This window comes from Equus przewalskii, unplaced genomic scaffold, assembly GCF_037783145.1.
Source record: "Equus przewalskii isolate Varuska unplaced genomic scaffold, EquPr2 contig_6335, whole genome shotgun sequence".
NCBI lineage: Eukaryota > Metazoa > Chordata > Mammalia > Perissodactyla > Equidae > Equus > Equus przewalskii.
Genome location: NW_027227860.1, coordinates 321158 through 331158, shown reverse-complemented (window position 1 = coordinate 331158; position 10001 = coordinate 321158). Strand labels below are relative to the sequence as shown.

At 35.9% G+C, this 10001-nt stretch overlaps 1 pseudogene; it reads right to left on the bottom strand.

The window, feature by feature from the left end:
* Positions 1-6561: 6561 nt before the first annotated feature.
* On the bottom strand, positions 6562-7483 carry LOC103555734 (putative olfactory receptor 56B2; annotated as a pseudogene).
* Positions 7484-10001: the final 2518 nt, after the last annotated feature.

Sequence of the window (10001 nt, the reverse complement as noted above, 5' to 3'; positions counted from 1 at the left end):
GGAGTGTGATATCTCCAACTTTGTTCTTTTTTTCTCAGAATTGCTTTCGCTGTGCAGGGTCTTTTGTTGTTCCATATAAATCTTATAATTCTTTGCTCTATTCCTGTGAAAATAGTCATTGGGACTTTGATAGGGATTGCATTGAGTCTGTAGATTGCTGTAGGAAATATGGACAATTTAACTGTGTTAATTTTTTGAATCCATGAGCATGGAATATCTTTCCATTTCCTTGTGTCTTCTTTGATTTATTTAAACAATATTTTGTAGTTTTCAACGTATGGGTCTTTCACCTCTGTGGTTAAATTTACTCCTAGGTATTTTATTCTTTTCATTGTGTGTAAATTGGATTATACTCTCAATTTCTGTTTCTGCTATTTCAGTGTATAAAAACTGATTTTTGTGTGTTGATTTTATACACTGCTTTACTGTATTTGTTTATTATCTCCAGTAGTTTTGTCATGGATTTTTTAAGGATTTTTCTTCATATAAAATAATATCATCTACTAATAGTGACAGTTTTACTTCTTCCTTTCCAATTTGGATCCCTTTATTTTCTTGACTGCTTCCTCTGGAGAGGACTTCCAGTACTGTGATAAATAAGAGTGGTGAAAGTTGGCATCCTAATTGGATTCCTGTTCTTAAGGGGATAACCTTCAGTTTTTCACATTTGAATATAGTTAGCTATGGATTTTCCATATAAGGGCTTTATTATGTTGAGGCACTTGCTGTCTATACCCATTTTATACAGAGTTTTTTTTTTTATCATAAATGGATGTTGTGCTTTGTTGAATACTTTCTTTGCATCTATTGAGATGATCATTTGATTTTTATTCTTCACTTTTTAAATATGGTGTGCTATGTTGATTGATTTGTGGATGTTGAATCATCCTTGCATTCCTGGACTAAACTCACTTGATCATCATTGATCATTTTTCTAATGTATTGTTGTACTCTATTTGCTAGTATCTCGTTCAGGATTTTTGCATCTATGTTCATCAGTGATATTGGCCTGTAATTTTCTTTTTTTGTGTTGTCTCTGTCTGGTTTTTTTAATCAGGGAAATGTTGGCCTCATAGAATGACTTAGGACATGTCATCTTGTCTTCCATTTTTTGGCAGAATTTGAAAAGGATAAATGTTAAGTCTTCTTTGAATGTTTGATAGAATTCACTAGGGAAGCCATTTGGTCCTGGGCTTTTGTTTTCTGGGAGATTTTTGATTACTGTTTCGATGTTCTAACTAGTGATCAGTGTATTCAGATTATCTATTTCTTATTGATTCATTTTTGGAAGGTTGTATGACTCCAAGAATTTACCCATTTCTTTGGATTATCCAGTTTTTTGCTATATAGCTTTCTGTAGTATTGTTTTATACTATTTTGTATTTTGATGGTGTCCATTGTAATTTCTCCAATTTCATTTCTGATTTTATTTAGTTAAGCCTTCTCACTTTCTTTCTTGTTGAGTCTGGCTAAAGGTTTGTCAATTTTGTTTATTTTTTCCAAGAACTAGCTCTTAATTTCAATAATTTTTTTTAGTTTCTATTTAACTTATTTCTGCAGTTATTTTTATTGTTTCCTTCCTTTTACTGATTTGGGGCTTTGTTTGTCCTTATTTTTCTTGTTCCTTTAGGTGAATTATTACACCGTTTACTGGAAATTTTTCTTGATTCTTAAGGTAAGCCTTTATTGCTATAAATTTCCCTCTTAGTAACACTTTTGCTGTATCTCACAAATTTTGACATGTCATATATTCATTTCATTTGTCTCCAGGAATTTTTTGATTTCTCCTTCAATTTCTTCATAGACCCAATGGTTTTCCAGTAGCATTTTATTTAATCTTCACATATTTGAGATTTTTCCAGTTTTCTTCTTGTAGTTAATTTCTAGTTTCATACTGTTGTGGTCAGAAAATATCCTTGGTGTAATTGTAAACTTCTTAAATTTATTGAGATTTGTTTTGTGGACTAATATGTCATCTATCCTGAAGAATGTTCTATACGCATCTGAAAAGAATTTATATTCTGCAATTTTGGATGGAATGTTCTGAATACAGCTACTAAGTCCATCTGGTATAACATGTCACTTCAGGCCAATGTTTTCTTATTCACCTTCTGTTTGGATGGTCTAACCATTGATGTAGTTAGAGTTTTAAAGTCCCTCACTATTATTGCGTTACTGTAAATTTCTGCTTCTATGTCCGTTAATAATTACTTTATATACTTAGGTGTTACTATATTGGCTAGATAGATATTTACAAGTGTTATGTCCTCTCGTTGGATTGTTCTCTTTGTTGTTATGTACTGCCCTTTTTTGTCTCTTGTTACAGTTTTCATTTTAAAGTCTATTTTGTCTAAGTATCGCTACCCCAGCTTTCGTTCCATTGCCATTTACATGGAGTACCTTTTTCTATCCTTGCACATTCAAATTGTGTGTCGTTATGTCTGACATGTCTCTTGTATACAGCATATGGATGTTGTCTTTTTATCCATTTGGCTACCTTACGTCTTGATTGGAACAATTAGTCCATTGCCGTTTAAAGGAGCTATTGATAACTATGTACTTATGGCCATTTTGTTACTTTTCTTCAGATCATTTTAGTAGTTCTCTGTCTTTCTTCTTCTCTTGCTCTCTTCTCTTGTGATTTGATGGCTTTCTTTAGTATTATGTTTGGGTTTCTTTCTCTTTATTTTTTGCATATTATTATAAGTTTCTGGTTTGTGATTACCATGAGGTTCACATATAGTAACCTCTGTAAACAGCAATCTGCATTAAATTGTTGATCTCTTAAGTTTAACCTCTTACTAAATACCTTACTCTTTTGCTCCCCCTCCACATTTTATGTTTTTGATATCATATTTAACCTCTTTTGTGTGTATGTCTGTGTGTACCTTAACCTCTTATCACAGAGATAGGTGCTCTTAGTACTTTTGTCTTCAGACCTTCAAAATAGCTTTATAGGTGATTGATGCACTACTTTTACTATATATTTCCCTTTGCCAGTGATATTTTTTCTTTAATAATTTTCTTATTCCTGTTTGTGGTCTTTTATTTTCCAGTTGAATAAGTCCCTTTAACATTTCTTGTAAGAGTGTTTTAGTGGTGATAAACTCCTTTAGTTTTTACTTGTCTGGAAAACTCTTTATTTCTTCTTCTATTCCGAATGATAACCTTGCCGGATAGAGTACTCTTATCTGTAGGGCTTTTTCTTTCAGCACTTTGACTATATTGTGGTACTCTTTTCTAGCCTGTAAGTTTTCTGCTAAGTCAGCCACTAGCCTTATGGGATTTCCTTTGTATGTACCTTGTTGTCTTTCTCTTGCAGGCTTTAGGATTCTCTCTTTATCTTTAATTCTTCATATTTTAATGACAATGTGTCTTGGTGTGCACCTCTTTGGGTTCATCTTTTTTGGTGCTTTCTGTGTTTCCTGTACCTGGATGTCTTTTTCCTTCCATAAGTTAGGGAAGTTTTCAGGTATTATTTCTTCAAATATGTTCTATGCTCCTTTGTCTCTCTCTTCTCCTTCTGGGACATCTATAAGATGGATGTTAGTATGCTTGATGTTGTCCCAAATGTCCCTTAGACTGTCTTCATTCTTTTTAATTCTTTTTCTGTTCAGCTTAGCTGATTTCTTTGACTCTTTCTTCCAGAAAACTGATTCCTTCCCTGTCTTCTTTTCTGTTGAATCCCTTTAGAGAATTTTTCATTTCCATTATTGTGTTGTTCGGTTCTGATTGGTTCTTATTTATACTTTCCAATTCTTTGCTGAAGTTCTCACTGTGTTCATCTATTCTTCTTAAAAATCAGTGAGCATCCTCATGACTATTAGTGTATAGTCTTTAACAGATAGATTGCTTATCTTTGTTTCATTTTGTTTTTTTCTAAGGCCTTGTCCTCTTCCTTTAATTGGAACATATTCCTTTGTCTCCTCATTTTACCTACTTCTTTTTTTTAATCAATGTATTAGGTAGATCAGCTGCTTGACTTGATCTTGGAAATGTGGCCTTATATAAGAGATGCCTTATGGGGCCCAGCAATGTCCTTCCTCTTGTCATCTGTTCCAAATTTTCCAGGAGTGTCCCCTGTATGGATTATGTGTGTCCTTCTGTTGTGGTGGGGTTGGTGGTTTGCTGTTGAGCTAGTCAGGACCCTAGTGTGTCCAGTCACTAGGCTCAGGAGCTCACAAATGCTCAGGCCTCTGGTGGAGCTCTCTGTAGAACATAGCTGCTGTTGGTTCTCTCCCCTGAGCACAGATGTGTAGGGCTGGCCCCTGGTGCAGCAGCACACAATCGTCTCAGGCATTGGAATGCAGGGCAGATCCCTTGTGTGGCTCTTTGAAATGGCCAGGGGCACAAGTCTTCTTTGGCTTACACACCCCACCACCCATGAGCCCACATACCCCGCCAACTCAGATCCACACACGTGTGCACCAAACTGAGGTGGACCCACTCGCCCCACTGTAGAGAGGCCACAGACCCCACCTACATGGGCCCACAAGTTCACCATAAGCTTGTTGGTGAGCAAGGCCAGTCTCTGAGGTGGAGTGCCTACCTTGGATGCCCTGGATTAAACCTGTACTCTAGTTGGCAGGCAGGCCCCTGTGCAAACAGGCTAGAGGAAGGAATCCAATGGTGGCCATTAGTGTCTGTGTCAGCAGGTCTGCACTAGGTCACAATAATGGCTGCCACCAGTATCTCAGTCCCTGGGAAGGTGAGCTCAGCTCCCTTTAGCCTTTCATAGATGCATTCAGAACCCAGAAAGTGAATCTCTTTTACCAGAAAACTTTGTACCCTTTTTTCCAGTATTTTTGTGTTGTTTTCCAGAATGGGTGATTCTGTGCATGGGGTCTTCTAGAGCAGGCTTTTCTTTCTCTCAAGTTCCGTAGTTTTTCTGGAGGTATATTCCTTTGTTTTTCAAAGGTAGCTAAGCCACGTATTGTGGGATCTCCTCTTGGTTGTGCTGAATCCGAAGGCTGGCATGACTTTTGGCATAGATCCCCCACTCAGATCCCCTCACTCATCTGGGAAAATCTTCATACCTTTACAACTACTCCCAGCTATGAAGTGCCGCAGCTAGGCTATAGTGTTTTCCCCAGCAGAGGTATGTTTATGCCTCTTCCTCCCCGTCAGTGCTGTTCCTTGTTGTGGGGGTTCTTTTTATCAAGTTTCCAGATCTCTCTCAGAGGAAATTGCTCCACAGGTAGTTGTAGATTTGTTGTGTCCATGGGGGGAGGTGAGTTCAGAGCCCTCCTATGCTGCCATCTTCCAAAAATCATTAATTTACTTTCTGATTCAATAGACTTACCTATTCTGGATCTTCAATATAAATGGCAGCATACAATGTGTAGCCTTTTGTGCCTGGCTTTTTTCATTTAGCATAATGTTTTCAAAGTTTATCTATATAACAGTATGTACGTGTACTTCTTCCTTCATATGGATGATTAATAATTCCTTGTATGAATATATTTAATTTTGTGTTTCCATTAAACAGCTGATGGATCCTGGGTTCTTTTAATCTTTTGGTTAATAATTCTACCATGAATATCATGTACAGGTTTTCATTGCAACATCTGTTTGCAATTATTTTAGTTATTTACTTAGGAGTTAAATTCCTGAGTTATTTGATAATTACATTTAATTTTTGGCCTATTTGCCAGTATTGTTTTCCATAGCTCTTGTATGACTACATTCCCAGCAGCAAAGTAAAAGGATACCAGTCTATTCACAGCATCACCAATGTTTGCTAATTTCTTTTTATAAAAAATATTATAGCCATTTTTTCGAATATAGAGGTGTCTTACTGTGGTTTGGATTTTAATTTGTCTAATGACTAATTATCTTGACCATAATTTAATGTGATTGTGGGCCGCTGCACATTTTCTTTAGAGAAATCTTTATTGAAGTCCTCTGTCCATTTAAATATATAAGACTTGTTAGAAGGCAAATAGACAAATGACAGGAATAAGTTCTCAGCTATCAGTAATTACCTCAAGGTACATGAATTAAACTCTCTAATTAAAAACAGGAGATTTTCCATTTTGGGTATGGACCTTCCAACACGAAAAATATGGGATAAAAATTAGGGTGTGCTGCATTTAAAATCTTACTAAATTTTCTAATGAACAAAGGAAAAGAGATTGACAGATAACTGCTCGAATTGTCTCTACTTAACAGTGTCTAGAAGTTCTAGCCAGTGCAACTAGGTAAGAAAATGAAATACATATTCTATTTGCCTTTCCCTTGAGTACCTTGAGAATCCAATGGTGGCCATTAGTGTCTGTGTCAGCAGGTCTGCACTAGGTACCTTGAGACAATCAGCATGGTGTTATTATTTTAAATGAATGTTTTTCTTGACCATAATGAATTCAAATTAGTTCCAGCAATTTTTCTTGAAGTTTCATGCATTATGACTGATTTATTATAATAACTGAAAGGTGCCTGTGTTCTTTTGTTCTATTGCTTTCTGGAAACCTTGGAGAATATAATGGATATATATGTGGCAAAACTATAAAAGTGAGCACCTTCCCCATATTAGTAGCCCTCGACGTCAAGCTTAAGGTCCATTTACAAGCCCTGCCTGAACTCTTTCTTCTTGAGTGTGTACACCATGGGGTTGAGGGCAGGGGAAATGACATTGTGTAGGGCATTGAGAAGAGCTAGGACAAGAGGAACAGTCATTTCTCTACTATGGGTGATGGAAATAACAATGACGACTGTATAGGAGAAAAGGTTTAGGATGAGGTGGGAAGTACAGGTACTTGGGGCTTTGGATGCCACTTCTGCTGAGTTCAGCTTCAGCAGAGAGTGAAGTATCAAAGTATATGACAGAATAATCAAACCTGGGTTACATCTCATGAGTGACCAGGCCAAAATTAGCTGGTATACTCTTAAGTGTCCCATCATCATCACAGGATATGTTAGTGACTCCAAGATTAGAACACAGACAGTGCTCAGTTTGGTTCTGGGAGCAGTAATTTCTCTGAGCAGACAACACAGGCATCAGGATGGTAGACAGACTGTTCTTGATTGCCATGAGCACAGTCGATTTGATCACGATTTAGTAATTTTTGAAGCATAGCCTAGGGGTTGGGAAATGGCTGTATGTCTATCTACAGCCATGCAGAGAAAGATGCCTGACTCCATGCCCACAAAACGATGTATGACATACATCTGAGCAAAGCACTCAGGGAGACTGATGGTATTAGCATTAAACAATAAGATGACCAGAATCTTGGACATGATGGTGGTGGCCAGGCTCGTCCACCACAGCCAGGATGCCCAGGAAATGGTACATAGGCTGGTACAGGGTTGCTTCTTGACTGATGATGATCAGGATAAGGATGTTGGCACTGAGAGCTAAGAGACAGAGCAGACCCAGGGGCAGGGAGAGCCAGTGCTGCCAGCTGTGAATGCCTGGGAATCCCATCAGAATGAACTGAGAGACCTGGAACTTAGAGCTGTTGGAATCTCTGAGATCCTGGAACATCCTTCACTGAGAGGAAAAGTATTCAAGATTACTAGAGTTAATAATCTCTCTGACAGTATATGAAAAAGAGTTTCCCAGTTTCATGATATTTAAGGAGAGGGATTCATAATCTACATTATTGTCATCCCATCATTAACATTATTGGGCATTTCTAATAAAACAGGAACTGTAGTTGCACATTTTACGTGTTAACTCAGTTTGTCATCACAAAACTCCATAAAACAGGTCACATAATTTCCACATTATTAAGGACTAGCACATTAGAGAATATCAGAAACTTGGTCATTAACTTCTGTTTTGTAAGTCATGGAACGTGGGCAAGAGGAAAGCAATTTTCTATCCCAGCCCAGCCTGTTAACTGTCATTTTGCTAATGCATTGGTTTCTTTAGAAACTTGGTGTAAAGAATAAGTGTAGAGATTTGTGTGCATGGAGACATTTAGGTAAGACACTATAATATAAAATATTGAAAATAACTCTTTTTGTTGAAGGACTTGAGAATTTATGAAGTACCCATGAATATTGTTTAATTTTAGTTAAGATGTATGAGTTATATTTGTATAACCATGTTTTACTGAGGAAAATGATGTCTAAAATCGTTAATGACCTGTTCAAAGTCAAGTAACAATAAGGGAGAAACACTGTTTAGGAAACTCAGTGTTCTTTAAATCCAGTTGATTCTGGTTTTGAGCACCTTTCCCCCACTTGGAGACACTTTTTGCTTCTTGGAGCACTGCAGATAGACATACTATAAGGAATAAAGCAGACTTTTCAAAAAAGGATTTTCAGGTAAATTTTTTTAAAATCATATCACTCTATATCTAAACAAATTCCTTTTTTTGATCATGTATTCGTTTTAAGGTAAAAACTGAAACAGATTTTCATGATCTGTTTCTACCAAATATGTACTATCTATTATAAAATTCCTTTCAACATTCCAAATGTTAAGGACATAGAATAAAGACACAGAATAATTGTAAAATACTGTGGTTCAAAATTATAGTATTTACAGAAGGAAAATGTGACTACAGACTTGGTGTATCTATTTATCTTAACCCAAAGACATTCCATTGACCTTAAAACATAATAAAGAAAGGCAAATTAAAGAGATGTATTGATATAAATCTATCTGTTCTCCTTCTTATATACTATTTTCATAACTTTTGAAATTCAGTATTTTATTTTTATACCTTGCTTTGTTTTTTGTCTTTAATTTTGGATCTATTTCTCAATTGTCTTGCAATCTTTGACTACTCATTCAGACTTAATAAAGAGTCTTTAGAAAGCTGATTTGAATTTCTGGGTGATGAGTGTGTCTTCCCAGTTGGTAGTATTTACCTTTATTGCTCTTGTAGGGACCTCTTTCCTTCATGTTGACATTCTTAGTTATCAGTGTTTATAGCTGTTTCTCAGGGATTTTTCATTTTTCCAGAAAAGAATCCACAAATCTGTGTTCTTATACAAAACAAGCTCCATACCGTAGAGCTTCTTCCCAGAGTGAGAGATTTAAATTATTATAAATTTGGTGTGATATAGCTTCACTACAGAGGAGACAGTCATAGCAAACAAAAAGTACAAAGGCAAGCCTTCCTCATAAAGTATGCTGTGTTACAATATTAATAGCATTATGTAAAATAATATTTAAGTAAATTAAATAATAAACTAACAGATGGCAGACATGCTCCCAGTCCTGTGCTCTGCTAGGAAGTTTCTCAAGTTAGAAAATCTTTGGATGGCAATATACTTGCTAAAGTCTCTTTTGCTATATGTCTGTTTTTCTATTTAAAAACTATATTAAAGTATACATGCTTATAAATATATGCATATATCGTAATACATACTTATGATATAAATAATGGATGGATGTGAAGGGTTAACAAATTATGTTTATCCATAAATGTTTTATAACATGTACATTATTTGGGAGTGTGTGACAATACATGCCAAGATGTCTAGTAAAGACCATTCCTCTATGTTTCTGGGTGGGCTTACTGAAGGGAAGAAATGTACGTAAGTTCCAATTGATAAGAGGGAATTAGAAAGTTCTTTGTTTTTTCCTATCATATCACTGAACACAGGTTTAGTATTATGTAAACAAGATAAAATAGATGTGACAGGGCTCAGAAATTTATGTTAATACTGCTTTCTTGGAGAAAGGCTCTGAGTCAAGCTTGGCCTCAACTACTGCCTGACACATGAAATTAACAAGAGATTCCCCTAAGATTCTGTTAGCCAAAAGTTTCATGATATATGAGACTCCTAAGGTCGCAGTTTGTATGACTGATAGTAGAGTTCAGTATAAGTTATAGCATAACAGCGGGAAGAAAGCTGTTATGTAACAGTCAGTACCATGTAGTTGTGAATAATGGTCTTTGGTGAATGATAGACCTGAACTTGAATTTTCCTATTCCATTTAATAGCTGTGAGAATTATGTTGTTTGTTATCATCTACAGACTTCTATCAGTAGTAAATCACTTTAATCTTTATAAGACTGTAATGATAATATCAATCTCGAAGT